At 55.4% G+C, this 18,027-nt stretch overlaps 34 non-coding genes across 34 annotated transcripts; all 34 read left to right on the top strand.

The window, feature by feature from the left end:
* The first annotated feature begins 537 nt into the window (after positions 1 to 537).
* LOC137113777 (U5 spliceosomal RNA) lies at positions 538 to 655 on the top strand. Its single transcript, XR_010912897.1, has one exon. It is a non-coding gene; the product is annotated as a U5 spliceosomal RNA (small nuclear RNA).
* Positions 656 to 834: 179 nt separating this feature from the next.
* Positions 835 to 1,025, top strand: LOC137114198 (U2 spliceosomal RNA). The gene has a single exon (XR_010913308.1). It is a non-coding gene; the product is annotated as a U2 spliceosomal RNA (small nuclear RNA).
* A 552-nt stretch (positions 1,026 to 1,577) lies between these two features.
* LOC137113734 (U5 spliceosomal RNA) lies at positions 1,578 to 1,693 on the top strand. Its single transcript, XR_010912857.1, has one exon. It is a non-coding gene; the product is annotated as a U5 spliceosomal RNA (small nuclear RNA).
* Positions 1,694 to 1,874: 181 nt separating this feature from the next.
* On the top strand, positions 1,875 to 2,066 carry LOC137114326 (U2 spliceosomal RNA). Its single transcript, XR_010913432.1, has one exon. It is a non-coding gene; the product is annotated as a U2 spliceosomal RNA (small nuclear RNA).
* A 550-nt stretch (positions 2,067 to 2,616) lies between these two features.
* On the top strand, positions 2,617 to 2,734 carry LOC137113997 (U5 spliceosomal RNA). The gene has a single exon (XR_010913113.1). It is a non-coding gene; the product is annotated as a U5 spliceosomal RNA (small nuclear RNA).
* Positions 2,735 to 2,913: 179 nt separating this feature from the next.
* LOC137113258 (U2 spliceosomal RNA) lies at positions 2,914 to 3,104 on the top strand. The gene has a single exon (XR_010912393.1). It is a non-coding gene; the product is annotated as a U2 spliceosomal RNA (small nuclear RNA).
* A 551-nt stretch (positions 3,105 to 3,655) lies between these two features.
* LOC137113733 (U5 spliceosomal RNA) lies at positions 3,656 to 3,771 on the top strand. Its single transcript, XR_010912856.1, has one exon. It is a non-coding gene; the product is annotated as a U5 spliceosomal RNA (small nuclear RNA).
* A 181-nt stretch (positions 3,772 to 3,952) lies between these two features.
* LOC137114081 (U2 spliceosomal RNA) lies at positions 3,953 to 4,143 on the top strand. The gene has a single exon (XR_010913195.1). It is a non-coding gene; the product is annotated as a U2 spliceosomal RNA (small nuclear RNA).
* Positions 4,144 to 4,693: 550 nt separating this feature from the next.
* LOC137113732 (U5 spliceosomal RNA) lies at positions 4,694 to 4,809 on the top strand. The gene has a single exon (XR_010912855.1). It is a non-coding gene; the product is annotated as a U5 spliceosomal RNA (small nuclear RNA).
* A 181-nt stretch (positions 4,810 to 4,990) lies between these two features.
* Positions 4,991 to 5,181, top strand: LOC137114035 (U2 spliceosomal RNA). The gene has a single exon (XR_010913150.1). It is a non-coding gene; the product is annotated as a U2 spliceosomal RNA (small nuclear RNA).
* Positions 5,182 to 5,723: 542 nt separating this feature from the next.
* Positions 5,724 to 5,839, top strand: LOC137113730 (U5 spliceosomal RNA). Its single transcript, XR_010912853.1, has one exon. It is a non-coding gene; the product is annotated as a U5 spliceosomal RNA (small nuclear RNA).
* A 181-nt stretch (positions 5,840 to 6,020) lies between these two features.
* LOC137114229 (U2 spliceosomal RNA) lies at positions 6,021 to 6,211 on the top strand. The gene has a single exon (XR_010913337.1). It is a non-coding gene; the product is annotated as a U2 spliceosomal RNA (small nuclear RNA).
* Positions 6,212 to 6,761: 550 nt separating this feature from the next.
* On the top strand, positions 6,762 to 6,877 carry LOC137113948 (U5 spliceosomal RNA). Its single transcript, XR_010913065.1, has one exon. It is a non-coding gene; the product is annotated as a U5 spliceosomal RNA (small nuclear RNA).
* Positions 6,878 to 7,058: 181 nt separating this feature from the next.
* On the top strand, positions 7,059 to 7,249 carry LOC137114399 (U2 spliceosomal RNA). The gene has a single exon (XR_010913500.1). It is a non-coding gene; the product is annotated as a U2 spliceosomal RNA (small nuclear RNA).
* A 551-nt stretch (positions 7,250 to 7,800) lies between these two features.
* On the top strand, positions 7,801 to 7,916 carry LOC137113988 (U5 spliceosomal RNA). Its single transcript, XR_010913104.1, has one exon. It is a non-coding gene; the product is annotated as a U5 spliceosomal RNA (small nuclear RNA).
* A 181-nt stretch (positions 7,917 to 8,097) lies between these two features.
* On the top strand, positions 8,098 to 8,288 carry LOC137114197 (U2 spliceosomal RNA). Its single transcript, XR_010913307.1, has one exon. It is a non-coding gene; the product is annotated as a U2 spliceosomal RNA (small nuclear RNA).
* A 551-nt stretch (positions 8,289 to 8,839) lies between these two features.
* LOC137113729 (U5 spliceosomal RNA) lies at positions 8,840 to 8,955 on the top strand. Its single transcript, XR_010912852.1, has one exon. It is a non-coding gene; the product is annotated as a U5 spliceosomal RNA (small nuclear RNA).
* A 181-nt stretch (positions 8,956 to 9,136) lies between these two features.
* LOC137114352 (U2 spliceosomal RNA) lies at positions 9,137 to 9,327 on the top strand. Its single transcript, XR_010913456.1, has one exon. It is a non-coding gene; the product is annotated as a U2 spliceosomal RNA (small nuclear RNA).
* A 550-nt stretch (positions 9,328 to 9,877) lies between these two features.
* On the top strand, positions 9,878 to 9,993 carry LOC137113987 (U5 spliceosomal RNA). The gene has a single exon (XR_010913103.1). It is a non-coding gene; the product is annotated as a U5 spliceosomal RNA (small nuclear RNA).
* Positions 9,994 to 10,174: 181 nt separating this feature from the next.
* On the top strand, positions 10,175 to 10,365 carry LOC137114195 (U2 spliceosomal RNA). The gene has a single exon (XR_010913305.1). It is a non-coding gene; the product is annotated as a U2 spliceosomal RNA (small nuclear RNA).
* Positions 10,366 to 10,916: 551 nt separating this feature from the next.
* Positions 10,917 to 11,032, top strand: LOC137113728 (U5 spliceosomal RNA). Its single transcript, XR_010912851.1, has one exon. It is a non-coding gene; the product is annotated as a U5 spliceosomal RNA (small nuclear RNA).
* A 181-nt stretch (positions 11,033 to 11,213) lies between these two features.
* LOC137114404 (U2 spliceosomal RNA) lies at positions 11,214 to 11,404 on the top strand. Its single transcript, XR_010913505.1, has one exon. It is a non-coding gene; the product is annotated as a U2 spliceosomal RNA (small nuclear RNA).
* A 550-nt stretch (positions 11,405 to 11,954) lies between these two features.
* On the top strand, positions 11,955 to 12,070 carry LOC137113727 (U5 spliceosomal RNA). The gene has a single exon (XR_010912850.1). It is a non-coding gene; the product is annotated as a U5 spliceosomal RNA (small nuclear RNA).
* Positions 12,071 to 12,251: 181 nt separating this feature from the next.
* Positions 12,252 to 12,442, top strand: LOC137114351 (U2 spliceosomal RNA). The gene has a single exon (XR_010913455.1). It is a non-coding gene; the product is annotated as a U2 spliceosomal RNA (small nuclear RNA).
* A 549-nt stretch (positions 12,443 to 12,991) lies between these two features.
* On the top strand, positions 12,992 to 13,107 carry LOC137113726 (U5 spliceosomal RNA). Its single transcript, XR_010912849.1, has one exon. It is a non-coding gene; the product is annotated as a U5 spliceosomal RNA (small nuclear RNA).
* A 181-nt stretch (positions 13,108 to 13,288) lies between these two features.
* LOC137114337 (U2 spliceosomal RNA) lies at positions 13,289 to 13,479 on the top strand. Its single transcript, XR_010913442.1, has one exon. It is a non-coding gene; the product is annotated as a U2 spliceosomal RNA (small nuclear RNA).
* Positions 13,480 to 14,030: 551 nt separating this feature from the next.
* On the top strand, positions 14,031 to 14,146 carry LOC137113724 (U5 spliceosomal RNA). The gene has a single exon (XR_010912847.1). It is a non-coding gene; the product is annotated as a U5 spliceosomal RNA (small nuclear RNA).
* A 181-nt stretch (positions 14,147 to 14,327) lies between these two features.
* LOC137114355 (U2 spliceosomal RNA) lies at positions 14,328 to 14,518 on the top strand. The gene has a single exon (XR_010913459.1). It is a non-coding gene; the product is annotated as a U2 spliceosomal RNA (small nuclear RNA).
* Positions 14,519 to 15,069: 551 nt separating this feature from the next.
* On the top strand, positions 15,070 to 15,185 carry LOC137113723 (U5 spliceosomal RNA). Its single transcript, XR_010912846.1, has one exon. It is a non-coding gene; the product is annotated as a U5 spliceosomal RNA (small nuclear RNA).
* A 181-nt stretch (positions 15,186 to 15,366) lies between these two features.
* Positions 15,367 to 15,559, top strand: LOC137113248 (U2 spliceosomal RNA). Its single transcript, XR_010912383.1, has one exon. It is a non-coding gene; the product is annotated as a U2 spliceosomal RNA (small nuclear RNA).
* Positions 15,560 to 16,110: 551 nt separating this feature from the next.
* LOC137113722 (U5 spliceosomal RNA) lies at positions 16,111 to 16,226 on the top strand. The gene has a single exon (XR_010912845.1). It is a non-coding gene; the product is annotated as a U5 spliceosomal RNA (small nuclear RNA).
* Positions 16,227 to 16,407: 181 nt separating this feature from the next.
* LOC137113247 (U2 spliceosomal RNA) lies at positions 16,408 to 16,600 on the top strand. Its single transcript, XR_010912382.1, has one exon. It is a non-coding gene; the product is annotated as a U2 spliceosomal RNA (small nuclear RNA).
* A 551-nt stretch (positions 16,601 to 17,151) lies between these two features.
* LOC137113721 (U5 spliceosomal RNA) lies at positions 17,152 to 17,267 on the top strand. Its single transcript, XR_010912844.1, has one exon. It is a non-coding gene; the product is annotated as a U5 spliceosomal RNA (small nuclear RNA).
* A 181-nt stretch (positions 17,268 to 17,448) lies between these two features.
* On the top strand, positions 17,449 to 17,641 carry LOC137113292 (U2 spliceosomal RNA). Its single transcript, XR_010912428.1, has one exon. It is a non-coding gene; the product is annotated as a U2 spliceosomal RNA (small nuclear RNA).
* Positions 17,642 to 18,027: the final 386 nt, after the last annotated feature.

Below are 18,027 nucleotides of genomic sequence, written 5' to 3'. Positions count from 1 at the left end.
CACCTGTGGACAAAAAAAAAAAACTTGCTCAGCTTTTCAGGGCGTGAGCCAAATGGGACGGCCGCCGGGGGTCACGCTAAGTACCCCTGCCGACTGAGTGGCGGCTTCTCGGTAGGCTCCTTTGGTTTTTGTCTTCTTGCAATTACGCTTTGTCAGCCATGAGAACTGGCCGAAAAGTGCAGCAAGGTGTAGCAACAACAGGGCCCCCGTGCGCGTTCTGCATTTCCCCCTGCAGGCATAGGGGGCAACGTTTCCATCCCGCCACAGGGCCCGTTTACCGCTCCCCGCGTTGCCCGTCTCCTTTTCTCGCTCCTCGCTCAAGATCTGCAAGCAGCTGAGCGTTTGCTAGCCCGCCTGGAAAAGGCAGGATCTTAGTCTGTCCGCAATCTGATTGGCTTGGCCAAAGGGCCGGGGCGGCCTCAGGGAAATGGGAGCTGCCTGGGAATTGGAACGCCTCGCAAGCCGAGAAGGGGGTTCCGCGAAGGTGGTGAGTGGTGCGACGAGGGACTTCGGCCCCACACGAAGGCAGGAGCGTCCTTACTCTGGTTTCTCTTCATCACGCACAAGTCTTTCGCCTTTTACTAAAGACTTCCGTGGAGAGGAATACCGATGAGTTAAATTCCATTTTTAGCAGGCTTTGCCTTCTGGCAGAGCCCTGTGAGTTTGTCAAACGTCAAAGCAGCTGTGTCCGTGGAGAGGTCGGCCTGTGCAAAGAGAGCACGGCCGTGGGTGGGTGCTCAGCAGCGGCCAGTGTTACGTCCAGTTAACAATACTGCACCGCGACACTTGAGAAGTGTCAGAGGAGGTTGGCTCAGGCAGCAAAGAGTGGGGGTCATCGCTTCTCGGCCTTTTGGCTAAGATCAAGTGTAGTATCTGTTCTTATCAGTTTAATATCTGATATGTCCTCTACACGGGGACAACTTATTAAACGGATTTTTAGAACCGGGAGCTGAAAAAGGGGCTTGCTCCGTTCACTCCACGCATCGACCTGGCCTTGCAGTGCCGCTGGGAACGGTGCAGCCTTCTCTCCACCTGTGGACAAAAAAAAAAAAACTTGCTCAGCTTTTCAGGGCGTGAGCCAAATGGGACGGCCGCCGGGGGTCACGCTAAGTACCCCTGCCGACTTAGTGGCGGCTTCTCGGTAGGCTCCTTTGGTTTTTGTCTTCTTGCAATTACGCTTTGTCAGCCATGACAACTGGCCGAAAAGTGCAGCGCACCACAGCAAGGTGTAGCAACAACAGGGCCCCCGTGCGCGTTCTGCATTTCCCCCTGCAGGCATAGGGGGCAACGTTTCCATCCCGCCACAGGGCCCGTTTACCGCTCCCCGCGTTGCCCGTCTCCTTTTCTCGCTCCTCGCTCAAGATCTGCAAGCAGCTGAGCGTTTGCTAGCCCGCCTGGAAAAGGCAGGATCTTAGTCTGTCCGCAATCTGATTGGCTTGGCCAAAGGGCCGGGGCGGCCTCAGGGAAATGGGAGCTGCCTGGGAATTGGAACGCCTCGCAAGCCGAGAAGGGGGTTCCGCGAAGGTGGTGAGTGGTGCGACGAGGGACTTCGGCCCCACACGAAGGCAGGAGCGTCCTTACTCTGGTTTCTCTTCATCACGCACAAGTCTTTCGCCTTTTACTAAAGACTTCCGTGGAGAGGAATACCAATGAGTTAAATTCCATTTTTGGCAGGCTTTGCCTTCTGGCAGAGCCCTGTGAGTTTGTCAAACGTCAAAGCAGCTGTGTCCGTGGAGAGGTCGGCCTGTGCAAAGAGAGCACGGCCGTGGGTGGGTGCTCAGCAGCGGCCAGTGTTACGTCCAGTTAACAATACTGCACCGCGACACTTGAGAAGTGTCAGAGGAGGTTGGCTCAGGCAGCAAAGAGTGGGGGTCATCGCTTCTCGGCCTTTTGGCTAAGATCAAGTGTAGTATCTGTTCTTATCAGTTTAATATCTGATATGTCCTCTACACGGGGACAACTTATTAAACGGATTTTTAGAACCGGGAGGTGAAAAAAGGGGCTTGCTCCGTTCACTCTACGCATCGACCTGGCCTTGCAGTGCCGCTGGGAACGGTGCAGCCTTCTCTCCACCTGTGGACAAAAAAAAAAACTTGCTCAGCTTTTCAGGGCGTGAGCCAAATGGGACGGCCGCCGGGGGTCACGCTAAGTACCCCTGCCGACTTAGTGGCGGCTTCTCGGTAGGCTCCTTTGGTTTTTGTCTTCTTGCCATTACGCTTTGTCAGCCATGACAACTGGCCGAAAAGTGCAGCGCGCCACAGCAAGGTGTAGCAACAACAGGGCCCCCGTGCGCGTTCTGCATTTCCCCCTGCAGGCATAGGGGGCAACGTTTCCATCCCGCCACAGGGCCCGTTTACCGCTCCCCGCGTTGCCCGTCTCCTTTTCTCGCTCCTCGCTCAAGATCTGCAAGCAGCTGAGCGTTTGCTAGCCCGCCTGGAAAAGGCAGGATCTTAGTCTGTCCGCAATCTGATTGGCTCGGCCAAAGGGCCGGGGCGGCCTCAGGGAAATGGGAGCTGCCTGGGAATTGGAACGCCTCGCAAGCCGAGAAGGGGGTTCCGCGAAGGTGGTGAGTGGTGCGACGAGGGACTTCGGCCCCACACGAAGGCAGGAGCGTCCTTACTCTGGTTTCTCTTCATCACGCACAAGTCTTTCGCCTTTTACTAAACACTTCCATGGAGAGGAATACCAATGAGTTAAATTCCATTCTTGGCAGGCTTTGCCTTCTGGCAGAGCCCTGTGAGTTTGTCAAATGTCAAAGCAGCTGTGTCCGTGGAGAGGTCGGCCTGTGCAAAGAGAGCACGGCCGTGGGTGGGTGCTCAGCAGCGGCCAGTGTTACGTCCAGTTAACAATACTGCACCGCGACACTTGAGAAGTGTCAGAGGAGCTTGGCTCAGGCAGCAAAGAGTGGGGGTCATCGCTTCTCGGCCTTTTGGCTAAGATCAAGTGTAGTATCTGTTCTTATCAGTTTATTATCTGATATGTCCTCTACACGGGGACAACTTATTAAACGGATTTTTAGAACCGGGAGCTGAAAAAGGGGCTTGCTCCGTTCACTCCACGCATCGACCTGGCCTTGCAGTGCCGCTGGGAACGGTGCAGCCTTCTCTCCACCTGTGGACAAAAAAAAAAAACTTGCTCAGCTTTTCAGGGCGTGAGCCAAATGGGACGGCCGCCGGGGATCACGCTAAGTACCCCTGCCGACTTAGTGGCGGCTTCTCGGTAGGCTCCTTTGGTTTTTGTCTTCTTGCAATTACGCTTTGTCAGCCATGACAACTGGCCGAAAAGTGCAGCGCGCCACAGCAAGGTGTAGCAACAACAGGGCCCCCGTGCGCGTTCTGCATTTCCCCCTGCAGGCATAGGGGGCAACGTTTCCATCCCGCCACAGGGCCCGTTTACCGCTCCCCGCGTTGCCCGTCTCCTTTTCTCGCTCCTCGCTCAAGATCTGCAAGCAGCTGAGCGTTTGCTAGCCCGCCTGGAAAAGGCAGGATCTTAGTCTGTCCGCAATCTGATTGGCTTGGCCAAAGGGCCGGGGCGGCCTCAGGGAAATGGGAGCTGCCTGGGAATTGGAACGCCTCGCAAGCCGAGAAGGGGGTTCCGCGAAGGTGGTGAGTGGTGCGACGAGGGACTTCGGCCCCACACGAAGGCAGGAGCGTCCTTACTCTGGTTTCTCTTCATCACGCACAAGTCTTTCGCCTTTTACTAAAGACTTCCGTGGAGAGGAATACCAATGAGTTAAATTCCATTTTTGGCAGGCTTTGCCTTCTGGCAGAGCCCTGTGAGTTTGTCAAACGTCAAAGCAGCTGTGTCCGTGGAGAGGTCGGCCTGTGCAAAGAGAGCACGGCCGTGGGTGGGTGCTCAGCAGCGGCCAGTGTTACGTCCAGTTAACAATACTGCACCGCGACACTTGAGAAGTGTCAGAGGAGGTTGGCTCAGGCAGCAAAGAGTGGGGGTCATCGCTTCTCGGCCTTTTGGCTAAGATCAAGTGTAGTATCTGTTCTTATCAGTTTAATATCTGATATGTCCTCTACACGGGGACAACTTATTAAACTGATTTTTAGAACAGGGAGGTGAAAAAGGGGCTTGCTCCGTTCACTCCACGCATCGACCTGGCCTTGTAGTGCCGCTAGGAACGGTGCAGCCTTCTCTCCACCTGTGGACAAAAAAAAAAACTTGCTCAGCTTTTCAGGGCGTGAGCCAAATGGGACGGCCGCCGGGGGTCACGCTAAGTACCCCTGCCGACTGAGTGGCGGCTTCTCGGTAGGCTCCTTTGGTTTTTGTCTTCTTGCAATTACGCTTTGTCAGCCATGACAACTGGCCGAAAAGTGCAGCGCGCCACAGCAAGGTGTAGCAACAACAGGGCCCCCGTGCGCGTTCTGCATTTCCCCCTGCAGGCATAGGGGGCAACGTTTCCATCCCGCCACAGGGCCCGTTTACCGCTCCCCGCGTTGCCCGTCTCCTTTTCTCGCTCCTCGCTCAAGATCTGCAAGCAGCTGAGCGTTTGCTAGCCCGCCTGGAAAAGGCAGGATCTTAGTCTGTCCGCAATCTGATTGGCTCGGCCAAAGGGCCGGGGCGGCCTCAGTGAAATGGGAGCTGCCTGGGAATTGGAACGCCTCGCAAGCCGAGAAGGGGGTTCCGCGAAGGTGGTGAGTGGTGCGACGAGGGACTTCGGCCCCACACGAAGGCAGGAGCGTCCTTACTCTGGTTTCTCTTCATCACGCACAAGTCTTTCGCCTTTTACTAAAGACTTCCGTGGAGAGGAATACCAATGAGTTAAATTCCATTTTTGGCAGGCTTTGCCTTCTGGCAGAGCCCTGTGAGTTTGTCAAACGTCAAAGCAGCTGTGTCCGTGGAGAGGTCGGCCTGTGCAAAGAGAGCACGGCCGTGGGTGGGTGCTCAGCAGCGGCCAGTGTTACGTCCAGTTAACAATACTGCACCGCGACACTTGAGAAGTGTCAGAGGAGGTTGGCTCAGGCAGCAAAGAGTGGGGGTCATCGCTTCTCGGCCTTTTGGCTAAGATCAAGTGTAGTATCTGTTCATATCAGTTTAATATCTGATATGTCCTCTACACGGGGACAACTTATTAAACTGATTTTTAGAACAGGGAGTTGAAAAAGGGGCTTGCTCCGTTCACTCCACGCATCGACCTGGCCTTGCAGTGCCGCTAGGAACGGTGCAGCCTTCTCTCCACCTGTGGACAAAAAAAAAAAAACTTGCTCAGCTTTTCAGGGCATGAGCCAAATGGGACGGCCGCCGGGGGTCACGCTAAGTACCCCTGCCGACTGAGTGGCGGCTTCTCGTTAGGCTCCTTTGGTTGTTGTCTTCTTGCAATTACGCTTTGTCAGCCATGACAACTGGCCGAAAAGTGCAGCAAGGTGTAGCAACAACAGGGCCCCCGTGCGCGTTCTGCATTTCCCCCTGCAGGCATAGGGGGCAACGTTTCCATCCCGCCACAGGGCCCGTTTACCGCTCCCCGCGTTGCCCGTCTCCTTTTCTCGCTCCTCGCTCAAGATCTGCAAGCAGCTGAGCGTTTGCTAGCCCGCCTGGAAAAGGCAGGATCTTAGTCTGTCCGCAATCTGATTGGCTTGGCCAAAGGGCCGGGGCGGCCTCAGTGAAATGGGAGCTGCCTGGGAATTGGAACGCCTCGCAAGCCGAGAAGGGGGTTCCGCGAAGGTGGTGAGTGGTGCGACGAGGGACTTCGGCCCCACACGAAGGCAGGAGCGTCCTTACTCTGGTTTCTCTTCATCACGCACAAGTCTTTCGCCTTTTACTAAAGACTTCCGTGGAGAGGAATACCAATGAGTTAAATTCCATTTTTGGCAGGCTTTGCCTTCTGGCAGAGCCCTGTGAGTTTGTCAAACGTCAAAGCAGCTGTGTCCGTGGAGAGGTCGGCCTGTGCAAAGAGAGCACGGCCGTGGGTGGGTGCTCAGCAGCGGCCAGTGTTACGTCCAGTTAACAATACTGCACCGCGACACTTGAGAAGTGTCAGAGGAGGTTGGCTCAGGCAGCAAAGAGTGGGGGTCATCGCTTCTCGGCCTTTTGGCTAAGATCAAGTGTAGTATCTGTTCTTATCAGTTTAATATCTGATATGTCCTCTACACGGGGACAACTTATTAAACGGATTTTTAGAACCGGGAGGTGAAAAAGGGGCTTGCTCCGTTCACTCCACGCATCGACCTGGCCTTGCAGTGCCGCTGGGAACGGTGCAGTCTTCTCTCCACCTGTGGACAAAAAAAAAAACTTGCTCAGCTTTTCAGGGCGTGAGCCAAATGGGACGGCCGCCGGGGGTCACGCTAAGTACCCCTGCCGACTTAGTGGCGGCTTCTCGGTAGGCTCCTTTGGTTTTTGTCTTCTTGCAATTACGCTTTGTCAGCCATGACAACTGGCCGAAAAGTGCAGCGCGCCACAGCAAGGTGTAGCAACAACAGGGCCCCCGTGCGCGTTCTGCATTTCCCCCTGCAGGCATAGGGGGCAACGTTTCCATCCCGCCACAGGGCCCGTTTACCGCTCCCCGCGTTGCCCGTCTCCTTTTCTCGCTCCTCGCTCAAGATCTGCAAGCAGCTGAGCGTTTGCTAGCCCGCCTGGAAAAGGCAGGATCTTAGTCTGTCCGCAATCTGATTGGCTTGGCCAAAGGGCCGGGGCGGCCTCAGGGAAATGGGAGCTGCCTGGGAATTGGAACGCCTCGCAAGCCGAGAAGGGAGTTCCGCGAAGGTGGTGAGTGGTGCGACGAGGGACTTCGGCCCCACACGAAGGCAGGAGCGTCCTTACTCTGGTTTCTCTTCATCACGCACAAGTCTTTCGCCTTTTACTAAACACTTCCGTGGAGAGGAATACCAATGAGTTAAATTCCATTTTTGGCAGGCTTTGCCTTCTGGCAGAGCCCTGTGAGTTTGTCAAACGTCAAAGCAGCTGTGTCCGTGGAGAGGTCGGCCTGTGCAAAGAGAGCACGGCCGTGGGTGGGTGCTCAGCAGCGGCCAGTGTTACGTCCAGTTAACAATACTGCACCGCGACACTTGAGAAGTGTCAGAGGAGGTTGGCTCAGGCAGCAAAGAGTGGGGGTCATCGCTTCTCGGCCTTTTGGCTAAGATCAAGTGTAGTATCTGTTCTTATCAGTTTAATATCTGATATGTCCTCTACACAGGGACAACTTATTAAACGGATTTTTAGAACCGGGAGCTGAAAAAGGGGCTTGCTCCGTTCACTCCACGCATCGACCTGGCCTTGCAGTGCCGCTGGGAACGGTGCAGCCTTCTCTCCACCTGTGGACAAAAAAAAAAAACTTGCTCAGCTTTTCAGGGCGTGAGCCAAATGGAACGGCCGCCGGGGGTCACGCTAAGTACCCCTGCCGACTTAGTGGCGGCTTCTCGGTAGGCTCCTTTGGTTTTTGTCTTCTTGCAATTACGCTTTGTCAGCCATGACAACTGGCCGAAAAGTGCAGCGCGCCACAGCAAGGTGTTGCAACAACAGGGCCCCCGTGCGCGTTCTGCATTTCCCCCTGCAGGCATAGGGGGCAACGTTTCCATCCCGCCACAGGGCCCGTTTACCGCTCCCCGCGTTGCCCGTCTCCTTTTCTCGCTCCTCGCTCAAGATCTGCAAGCAGCTGAGCGTTTGCTAGCCCGCCTGGAAAAGGCAGGATCTTAGTCTGTCCGCAATCTGATTGGCTTGGCCAAAGGGCCGGGGCGGCCTCAGGGAAATGGGAGCTGCCTGGGAATTGGAACGCCTCGCAAGCCGAGAAGGGGGTTCCGCGAAGGTGGTGAGTGGTGCGACGAGGGACTTCGGCCCCACACGAAGGCAGGAGCGTCCTTACTCTGGTTTCTCTTCATCACGCACAAGTCTTTCGCCTTTTACTAAAGACTTCCGTGGAGAAGAATACCAATGAGGTAAATTCCATTTTTGGCAGGCTTTGCCTTCTGGCAGAGCCCTGTGAGTTTGTCAAACGTCAAAGCAGCTGTGTCCGTGGAGAGGTCGGCCTGTGCAAAGAGAGCACGGCCGTGGGTGGGTGCTCAGCAGCGGCCAGTGTTACGTCCAGTTAACAATACTGCACCGCGACACTTGAGAAGTGTCAGAGGAGGTTGGCTCAGGCAGCAAAGAGTGGGGGTCATCGCTTCTCGGCCTTTTGGCTAAGATCAAGTGTAGTATCTGTTCTTATCAGTTTAATATCTGATATGTCCTCTACACGGGGACAACTTATTAAACGGATTTTTAGAACCGGGAGCTGAAAAAGGGGCTTGCTCCGTTCACTCCACGCATCGACCTGGCCTTGCAGTGCCGCTGGGAACGGTGCAGCCTTCTCTCCACCTGTGGACAAAAAAAAAAAACTTGCTCAGCTTTTCAGGGCGTGAGCCAAATGGGACGGCCGCCGGGGGTCACGCTAAGTACCCCTGCCGACTTAGTGGCGGCTTCTCGGTAGGCTCCTTTGGTTTTTGTCTTCTTGCAATTACGCTTTGTCAGCCATGACAACTGGCCGAAAAGTGCAGCGCGCCACAGCAAGGTGTAGCAACAACAGGGCCCCCGTGCGCGTTCTGCATTTCCCCCTGCAGGCATAGGGGGCAACGTTTCCATCCCGCCACAGGGCCCGTTTACCGCTCCCCGCGTTGCCCGTCTCCTTTTCTCGCTCCTCGCTCAAGATCTGCAAGCAGCTGAGCGTTTGCTAGCCCGCCTGGAAAAGGCAGGATCTTAGTCTGTCCGCAATCTGATTGGCTTGGCCAAAGGGCCGGGGCGGCCTCAGGGAAATGGGAGCTGCCTGGGAATTGGAACGCCTCGCAAGCCGAGAAGGGGGTTCCGCGAAGGTGGTGAGTGGTGCGACGAGGGACTTCGGCCCCACACGAAGGCAGGAGCGTCCTTACTCTGGTTTCTCTTCATCACGCACAAGTCTTTCGCCTTTTACTAAAGACTTCCGTGGAGAGGAATACCAATGAGTTAAATTCCATTTTTGGCAGGCTTTGCCTTCTGGCAGAGCCCTGTGAGTTTGTCAAACGTCAAAGCAGCTGTGTCCGTGGAGAGGTCGGCCTGTGCAAAGAGAGCACGGCCGTGGGTGGGTGCTCAGCAGCGGCCAGTGTTACGTCCAGTTAACAATACTGCACCGCGACACTTGAGAAGTGTCAGAGGAGGTTGGCTCAGGCAGCAAAGAGTGGGGGTCATCGCTTCTCGGCCTTTTGGCTAAGATCAAGTGTAGTATCTGTTCTTATCAGTTTAATATCTGATATGTCCTCTACACGGGGACAACTTATTAAACGGATTTTTAGAACCGGGAGGTGAAAAAGGGGCTTGCTCCGTTCACTCTACGCATCGACCTGGCCTTGCAGTGCCGCTGGGAACGGTGCAGCCTTCTCTCCACCTGTGGAAGAAAAAAAAAACTTGCTCAGCTTTTCAGGGCGTGAGCCAAATGGGACGGCCGCCGGGGGTCACGCTAAGTACCCCTGCCGACTTAGTGGCGTCTTCTCGGTAGGCTCCTTTGGTTTTTGTCTTCTTGCAATTACGCTTTGTCAGCCATGACAACTGGCCGAAAAGTGCAGCGCGCCACAGCAAGGTGTAGCAACAACAGGGCCCCCGTGCGCGTTCTGCATTTCCCCCTGCAGGCATAGGGGGCAACGTTTCCATCCCGCCACAGGGCCCGTTTACCGCTCCCCGCGTTGCCCGTCTCCTTTTCTCGCTCCTCGCTCAAGATCTGCAAGCAGCTGAGCGTTTGCTAGCCCGCCTGGAAAAGGCAGGATCTTAGTCTGTCCGCAATCTGATTGGCTTGGCCAAAGGGCCGGGGCGGCCTCAGGGAAATGGGAGCTGCCTGGGAATTGGAACGCCTCGCAAGCCGAGAAGGGGGTTCCGCGAAGGTGGTGAGTGGTGCGACGAGGGACTTCGGCCCCACACGAAGGCAGGAGCGTCCTTACTCTGGTTTCTCTTCATCACGCACAAGTCTTTCGCCTTTTACTAAAGACTTCCGTGGAGAAGAATACCAATGAGGTAAATTCCATTTTTGGCAGGCTTTGCCTTCTGGCAGAGCCCTGTGAGTTTGTCAAACGTCAAAGCAGCTGTGTCCGTGGAGAGGTCGGCCTGTGCAAAGAGAGCACGGCCGTGGGTGGGTGCTCAGCAGCGGCCAGTGTTACGTCCAGTTAACAATACTGCACCGCGACACTTGAGAAGTGTCAGAGGAGGTTGGCTCAGGCAGCAAAGAGTGGGGGTCATCGCTTCTCGGCCTTTTGGCTAAGATCAAGTGTAGTATCTGTTCTTATCAGTTTAATATCTGATATGTCCTCTACACGGGGACAACTTATTAAACGGATTTTTAGAACCGGGAGCTGAAAAAGGGGCTTGCTCCGTTCACTCCACGCATCGACCTGGCCTTGCAGTGCCGCTGGGAACGGTGCAGCCTTCTCTCCACCTGTGGACAAAAAAAAAAAACTTGCTCAGCTTTTCAGGGCGTGAGCCAAATGGGACGGCCGCCGGGGGTCACGCTAAGTACCCCTGCCGACTTAGTGGCGGCTTCTCGGTAGGCTCCTTTGGTTTTTGTCTTCTTGCAATTACGCTTTGTCAGCCATGACAACTGGCCGAAAAGTGCAGCGCGCCACAGCAAGGTGTAGCAACAACAGGGCCCCCGTGCGCGTTCTGCATTTCCCCCTGCAGGCATAGGGGGCAACGTTTCCATCCCGCCACAGGGCCCTTTTACCGCTCCCCGCGTTGCCCGTCTCCTTTTCTCGCTCCTCGCTCAAGATCTGCAAGCAGCTGAGCGTTTGCTAGCCCGCCTGGAAAAGGCAGGATCTTAGTCTGTCCGCAATCTGATTGGCTTGGCCAAAGGGCCGGGGCGGCCTCAGGGAAATGGGAGCTGCCTGGGAATTGGAACGCCTCGCAAGCCGAGAAGGGGGTTCCGCGAAGGTGGTGAGTGGTGCGACGAGGGACTTCGGCCCCACACGAAGGCAGGAGCGTCCTTACTCTGGTTTCTCTTCATCACGCACAAGTCTTTCGCCTTTTACTAAAGACTTCCGTGGAGAGGAATACCAATGAGTTAAATTCCATTTTTGGCAGGCTTTGCCTTCTGGCAGAGCCCTGTGAGTTTGTCAAACGTCAAAGCAGCTGTGTCCGTGGAGAGGTCGGCCTGTGCAAAGAGAGCACGGCCGTGGGTGGGTGCTCAGCAGCGGCCAGTGTTACGTCCAGTTAACAATACTGCACCGCGACACTTGAGAAGTGTCAGAGGAGGTTGGCTCAGGCAGCAAAGAGTTGGGGTCAACGCTTCTCGGCCTTTTGGCTAAGATCAAGTGTAGTATCTGTTCTTATCAGTTTAATATCTGATATGTCCTCTACACGGGGACAACTTATTAAACGGATTTTTAGAACCGGGAGGTGAAAAAGGGGCTTGCTCCCTTCACTCTACGCATCGACCTGGCATTGCAGTGCCGCTGGGAACGGTGCAGCCTTCTCTCCACCTGTGGACAAAAAAAAAAACTTGCTCAGCTTTTCAGGGCGTGAGCCAAATGGGACGGCCGCCGGGGGTCACGCTAAGTACCCCTGCCGACTTAGTGGCGGCTTCTCGGTAGGCTCCTTTAGTTTTTGTCTTCTTGCAATTACGCTTTGTCAGCCATGACAACTGGCCGAAAAGTGCAGCGCGCCACAGCAAGGTGTAGCAACAACAGGGCCCCCGTGCGCGTTCTGCATTTCCCCCTGCAGGCATAGGGGGCAACGTTTCCATCCCGCCACAGGACCCGTTTACCGCTCCCCGCGTTGCCCGTCTCCTTTTCTCGCTCCTCGCTCAAGATCTGCAAGCAGCTGAGCGTTTGCTAGCCCGCCTGGAAAAGGCAGGATCTTAGTCTGTCCGCAATCTGATTGGCTTGGCCAAAGGGCCGGGGCGGCCTCAGGGAAATGGGAGCTGCCTGGGAATTGGAACGCCTCGCAAGCCGAGAAGGGGGTTCCGCGAAGGTGGTGAGTGGTGCGACGAGGGACTTCGGCCCCACACGAAGGCAGGAGCGTCCTTACTCTGGTTTCTCTTCATCACGCACAAGTCTTTCGCCTTTTACTAAAGACTTCCGTGGAGAGGAATACCAATGAGTTAAATTCCATTTTTGGCAGGCTTTGCCTTCTGGCAGAGCCCTGTGAGTTTGTCAAACGTCAAAGCAGCTGTGTCCGTGGAGAGGTCGGTCTGTGCAAAGAGAGCACGGCCGTGGGTGGGTGCTCAGCAGCGGCCAGTGTTACGTCCAGTTAACAATACTGCACCGCGACATTTGAGAAGTGTCAGAGGAGGTTGGATCAGGCAGCAAAGAGTGGGGGTCATCGCTTCTCGGCCTTTTGGCTAAGATCAAGTGTAGTATCTGTTCTTATCAGTTTAATATCTGATATGTCCTCTACACGGGGACAACTTATTAAACGGATTTTTAGAACCGGGAGGTGAAAAAGGGGCTTGCTCCGTTCACTCTACGCATCGACCTGGCCTTGCAGTGCCGCTGGGAACGGTGCAGCCTTCTCTCCACCTGTGGAAAAAAAAAAAACTTGCTCAGCTTTTCAGGGCGTGAGCCAAATGGGACGGCCGCCGGGGGTCACGCTAAGTACCCCTGCCGACTTAGTGGCGTCTTCTCGGTAGGCTCCTTTGGTTTTTGTCTTCTTGCAATTACGCTTTGTCAGCCATGACAACTGGCCGAAAAGTGCAGCGCGCCACAGCAAGGTGTAGCAACAACAGGGCCCCCGTGCGCGTTCTGCATTTCCCCCTGCAGGCATAGGGGGCAACGTTTCCATCCCGCCACAGGGCCCGTTTACCGCTCCCCGCGTTGCCCGTCTCCTTTTCTCGCTCCTCGCTCAAGATCTGCAAGCAGCTGAGCGTTTGCTAGCCCGCCTGGAAAAGGCAGGATCTTAGTCTGTCCGCAATCTGATTGGCTCGGCCAAAGGGCCGGGGCGGCCTCAGGGAAATGGGAGCTGCCTGGGAATTGGAACGCCTCGCAAGCCGAGAAGGGGGTTCCGCGAAGGTGGTGAGTGGTGCGACGAGGGACTTCGGCCCCACACGAAGGCAGGAGCGTCCTTACTCTGGTTTCTCTTCATCACGCACAAGTCTTTCGCCTTTTACTAAAGACTTCCGTGGAGAGGAATACCAATGAGTTAAATTCCATTTTTGGCAGGCTTTGCCTTCTGGCAGAGCCCTGTGAGTTTGTCAAACGTCAAAGCAGCTGTGTCCGTGGAGAGGTCGGCCTGTGCAAAGAGAGCACGGCCGTGGGTGGGTGCTCAGCAGCGGCCAGTGTTACGTCCAGTTAACAATACTGCACCGCGACACTTGAGAAGTGTCAGAGGAGGTTGGCTCAGGCAGCAAAGAGTTGGGGTCAACGCTTCTCGGCCTTTTGGCTAAGATCAAGTGTAGTATCTGTTCTTATCAGTTTAATATCTGATATGTCCTCTACACGGGGACAACTTATTAAACGGATTTTTAGAACCGGGAGCTGAAAAAGGGGCTTGCTCCGTTCACTCCACGCATCGACCTGGCCTTGCAGTGCCGCTGGGAACGGTGCAGCCTTCTCTCCACCTGTGGACAAAAAAAAAAAACTTGCTCAGCTTTTCAGGGCGTGAGCCAAATGGGACGGCCGCCGGGGGTCACGCTAAGTACCCCTGCCGACTTAGTGGCGGCTTCTCGGTAGGCTCCTTTGGTTTTTGTCTTCTTGCAATTACGCTTTGTCAGCCATGACAACTGGCCGAAAAGTGCAGCGCGCCACAGCAAGGTGTAGCAACAACAGGGCCCCCGTGCGCGTTCTGCATTTCCCCCTGCAGGCATAGGGGGCAACGTTTCCATCCCGCCACAGGGCCCGTTTACCGCTCCCCGCGTTGCCCGTCTCCTTTTCTCGCTCCTCGCTCAAGATCTGCAAGCAGCTGAGCGTTTGCTAGCCCGCCTGGAAAAGGCAGGATCTTAGTCTGTCCGCAATCTGATTGGCTCGGCCAAAGGGCCGGGGCGGCCTCAGGGAAATGGGAGCTGCCTGGGAATTGGAACGCCTCGCAAGCCGAGAAGGGGGTTCCGCGAAGGTGGTGAGTGGTGCGACGAGGGACTTCGGCCCCACACGAAGGCAGGAGCGTCCTTACTCTGGTTTCTCTTCATCACGCACAAGTCTTTCGCCTTTTACTAAAGACTTCCGTGGAGAGGAATACCAATGAGTTAAATTCCATTTTTGGCAGGCTTTGCCTTCTGGCAGAGCCCTGTGAGTTTGTCAAACGTCAAAGCAGCTGTGTCCGTGGAGAGGTCGGCCTGTGCAAAGAGAGCACGGCCGTGGGTGGGTGCTCAGCAGCGGCCAGTGTTACGTCCAGTTAACAATACTGCACCGCGACACTTGAGAAGTGTCAGAGGAGGTTGGATCAGGCAGCAAAGAGTTGGGGTCAACGCTTCTCGGCCTTTTGGCTAAGATCAAGTGTAGTATCTGTTCTTATCAGTTTAATATCTGATATGTCCTCTACACGGGGACAACTTATTAAACGGATTTTTAGAACCGGGAGCTGAAAAAGGGGCTTGCTCCGTTCACTCCACGCATCGACCTGGCCTTGCAGTGCCGCTGGGAACGATGCAGCCTTCTCTCCACCTGTGGACAAAAAAAAAAAACTTGCTCAGCTTTTCAGGGCGTGAGCCAAATGGGACGGCCGCCGGGGGTCACGCTAAGTACCCCTGCCTACTTAGTGGCGGCTTCTCGGTAGGCTCCTTTGGTTTTTGTCTTCTTGCAATTACGCTTTGTCAGCCATGACAACTGGCCGAAAAGTGCAGCGCGCCACAGCAAGGTGTAGCAACAACAGGGCCCCCGTGCGCGTTCTGCATTTCCCCCTGCAGGCATAGGGGGCAACGTTTCCATCCCGCCACAGGGCCCGTTTACCGCTCCCCGCGTTGCCCGTCTCCTTTTCTCGCTCCTCGCTCAAGATCTGCAAGCAGCTGAGCGTTTGCTAGCCCGCCTGGAAAAGGCAGGATCTTAGTCTGTCCGCAATCTGATTGGCTCGGCCAAAGGGCCGGGGCGGCCTCAGGGAAATGGGAGCTGCCTGGGAATTGGAACGCCTCGCAAGCCGAGAAGGGGGTTCCGCGAAGGTGGTGAGTGGTGCGACGAGGGACTTCGGCCCCACACGAAGGCAGGAGCGTCCTTACTCTGGTTTCTCTTCATCACGCACAAGTCTTTCGCCTTTTACTAAAGACTTCCGTGGAGAGGAATACCAATGAGTTAAATTCCATTTTTGGCAGGCTTTGCCTTCTGGCAGAGCCCTGGGAGTTTGTCAAACGACAAAGCAGCTGTGTCCGTGGAGAGGTCGGCCTGTGCAAAGAGAGCACGGCCGTGGGTGGGTGCTCAGCAGCGGCCAGTGTTACGTCCAGTTAACAATACTGCACCGCGACACTTGAGAAGTGTCAGAGGAGGTTGGCTCAGGCAGCAAAGAGTTGGGGTCAACGCTTCTCGGCCTTTTGGCTAAGATCAAGTGTAGTATCTGTTCTTATCAGTTTAATATCTGATATGTCCTCTACACGGGGACAACTTATTAAACGGATTTTTAGAACCGGGAGCTGAAAAAAAGGGGCTTGCTCCGTTCACTCCACGCATCGACCTGGCCTTGCAGTGCCGCTGGGAACGGTGCAGCCTTCTCTCCACCTGTGGACAAAAAAAAAAAACTTGCTCAGCTTTTCAGGGCGTGAGCCAAATGGGACGGCCGCCGGGGGTCACGCTAAGTACCCCTGCCGACTTAGTGGCGGCTTCTCGGTAGGCTCCTTTGGTTTTTGTCTTCTTGCAATTACGCTTTGTCAGCCATGACAACTGGCCGAAAAGTGCAGCACGCCACAGCAAGGTGTAGCAACAACAGGGCCCCCGTGCGCGTTCTGCATTTCCCCCTGCAGGCATAGGGGGCAACGTTTCCATCCCGCCACAGGGCCCGTTTACCGCTCCCCGCGTTGCCCGTCTCCTTTTCTCGCTCCTCGCTCAAGATCTGCAAGCAGCTGAGCGTTTGCTAGCCCGCCTGGAAAAGGCAGGATCTTAGTCTGTCCGCAATCTGATTGGCTCGGCCAAAGGGCCGGGGCGGCCTCAGGGAAATGGGAGCTGCCTGGGAATTGGAACGCCTCGCAAGCCGAGAAGGGGGTTCCGCGAAGGTGGTGAGTGGTGCGACGAGGGACTTCGGCCCCACACGAAGGCAGGAGCGTCCTTACTCTGGTTTCTCTTCATCACGCACAAGTCTTTCGCCTTTTACTAAAGACTTCCGTGGAGAGGAATACCAATGAGTTAAATTCCATTTTTGGCAGGCTTTGCCTTCTGGCAGAGCCCTGGGAGTTTGTCAAACGTCAAAGCAGCTGTGTCCGTGGAGAGGTCGGCCTGTGCAAAGAGAGCACGGCCGTGGGTGGGTGCTCAGCAGCGGCCAGTGTTACGTCCAGTTAACAATACTGCACCGCGACACTTGAGAAGTGTCAGAGGAGGTTGGCTCAGGCAGCAAAGAGTTGGGGTCAACGCTTCTCGGCCTTTTGGCTAAGATCAAGTGTAGTATCTGTTCTTATCAGTTTAATATCTGATATGTCCTCTACACGGGGACAACTTATTAAACGGATTTTTAGAACCGGGAGCTGAAAAAAAGGGGCTTGCTCCGTTCACTCCACGCATCGACCTGGCCTTGCAGTGCCGCTGGGAACGGTGCAGCCTTCTCTCCACCTGTGGACAAAAAAAAAAAACTTGCTCAGCTTTTCAGGGCGTGAGCCAAATGGGACGGCCGCCGGGGGTCACGCTAAGTACCCCTGCCGACTTAGTGGCGGCTTCTCGGTAGGCTCCTTTGGTTTTTGTCTTCTTGCAATTACGCTTTGTCAGCCATGACAACTGGCCGAAAAGTGCAGCGCGCCACAGCAAGGTGTAGCAACAACAGGGCCCCCGTGCGCGTTCTGCATTTCCCCCTGCAGGCATAGGGGGCAACGTTTCCATCCCGCCACAGGGCCCGTTTACCGCTCCCCGCGTTGCCCGTCTCCTTTTCTCGCTCCTCGCTCAAGATCTGCAAGCAGCTGAGCGTTTGCTAGCCCGCCTGGAAAAGGCAGGATCTTAGTCTGTCCGCAATCTGATTGGCTCGGCCAAAGGGCCGGGGCGGCCTCAGGGAAATGGGAGCTGCCTGGGAATTGGAACGCCTCGCAAGCCGAGAAGGGGGTTCCGCGAAGGTGGTGAGTGGTGCGACGAGGGACTTCGGCCCCACACGAAGGCAGGAGCGTCCTTACTCTGGTTTCTCTTCATCACGCACAAGTCTTTCGCCTTTTACTAAAGACTTCCGTGGAGAGGAATACCAATGAGTTAAATTCCATTTTTGGCAGGCTTTGCCTTCTGGCAGAGCCCTGTGAGTTTGTCAAACGTCAAAGCAGCTGTGTCCGTGGAGAGGTCGGCCTGTGCAAAGAGAGCACGGCCGTGGGTGGGTGCTCAGCAGCGGCCAGTGTTACGTCCAGTTAACAATACTGCACCGCGACACTTGAGAAGTGTCAGAGGAGGTTGGCTCAGGCAGCAAAGAGTTGGGGTCAACGCTTCTCGGCCTTTTGGCTAAGATCAAGTGTAGTATCTGTTCTTATCAGTTTAATATCTGATATGTCCTCTACACGGGGACAACTTATTAAACGGAATTTTAGAACCGGGAGCTGAAAAAAAGGGGCTTGCTCCGTTCACTCCACGCATCGACCTGGCCTTGCAGTGCCGCTGGGAACGGTGCAGCCTTCTCTCCACCTGTGGACAAAAAAAAAAAACTTGCTCAGCTTTTCAGGGCGTGAGCCAAATGGGACGGCCGCCGGGGGTCACGCTAAGTACCCCTGCCGACTTAGTGGCGGCTTCTCGGTAGGCTCCTTTGGTTTTTGTCTTCTTGCAATTACGCTTTGTCAGCCATGACAACTGGCCGAAAAGTGCAGCGCGCCACAGCAAGGTGTAGCAACAACAGGGCCCCCGTGCGCGTTCTGCATTTCCCCCTGCAGGCATAGGGGGCAACGTTTCCATCCCGCCACAGGGCCCGTTTACCGCTCCCCGCGTTGCCCGTCTCCTTTTCTCGCTCCTCGCTCAAGATCTGCAAGCAGCTGAGCGTTTGCTAGCCCGCCTGGAAAAGGCAGGATCT

Source organism: Channa argus, unplaced genomic scaffold, assembly GCF_033026475.1.
Source record: "Channa argus isolate prfri unplaced genomic scaffold, Channa argus male v1.0 Contig016, whole genome shotgun sequence".
NCBI lineage: Eukaryota > Metazoa > Chordata > Actinopteri > Anabantiformes > Channidae > Channa > Channa argus.
Note: the sequence above shows the minus strand (reverse complement) of the source record. Positions and strands in the feature narration are given on the sequence as shown.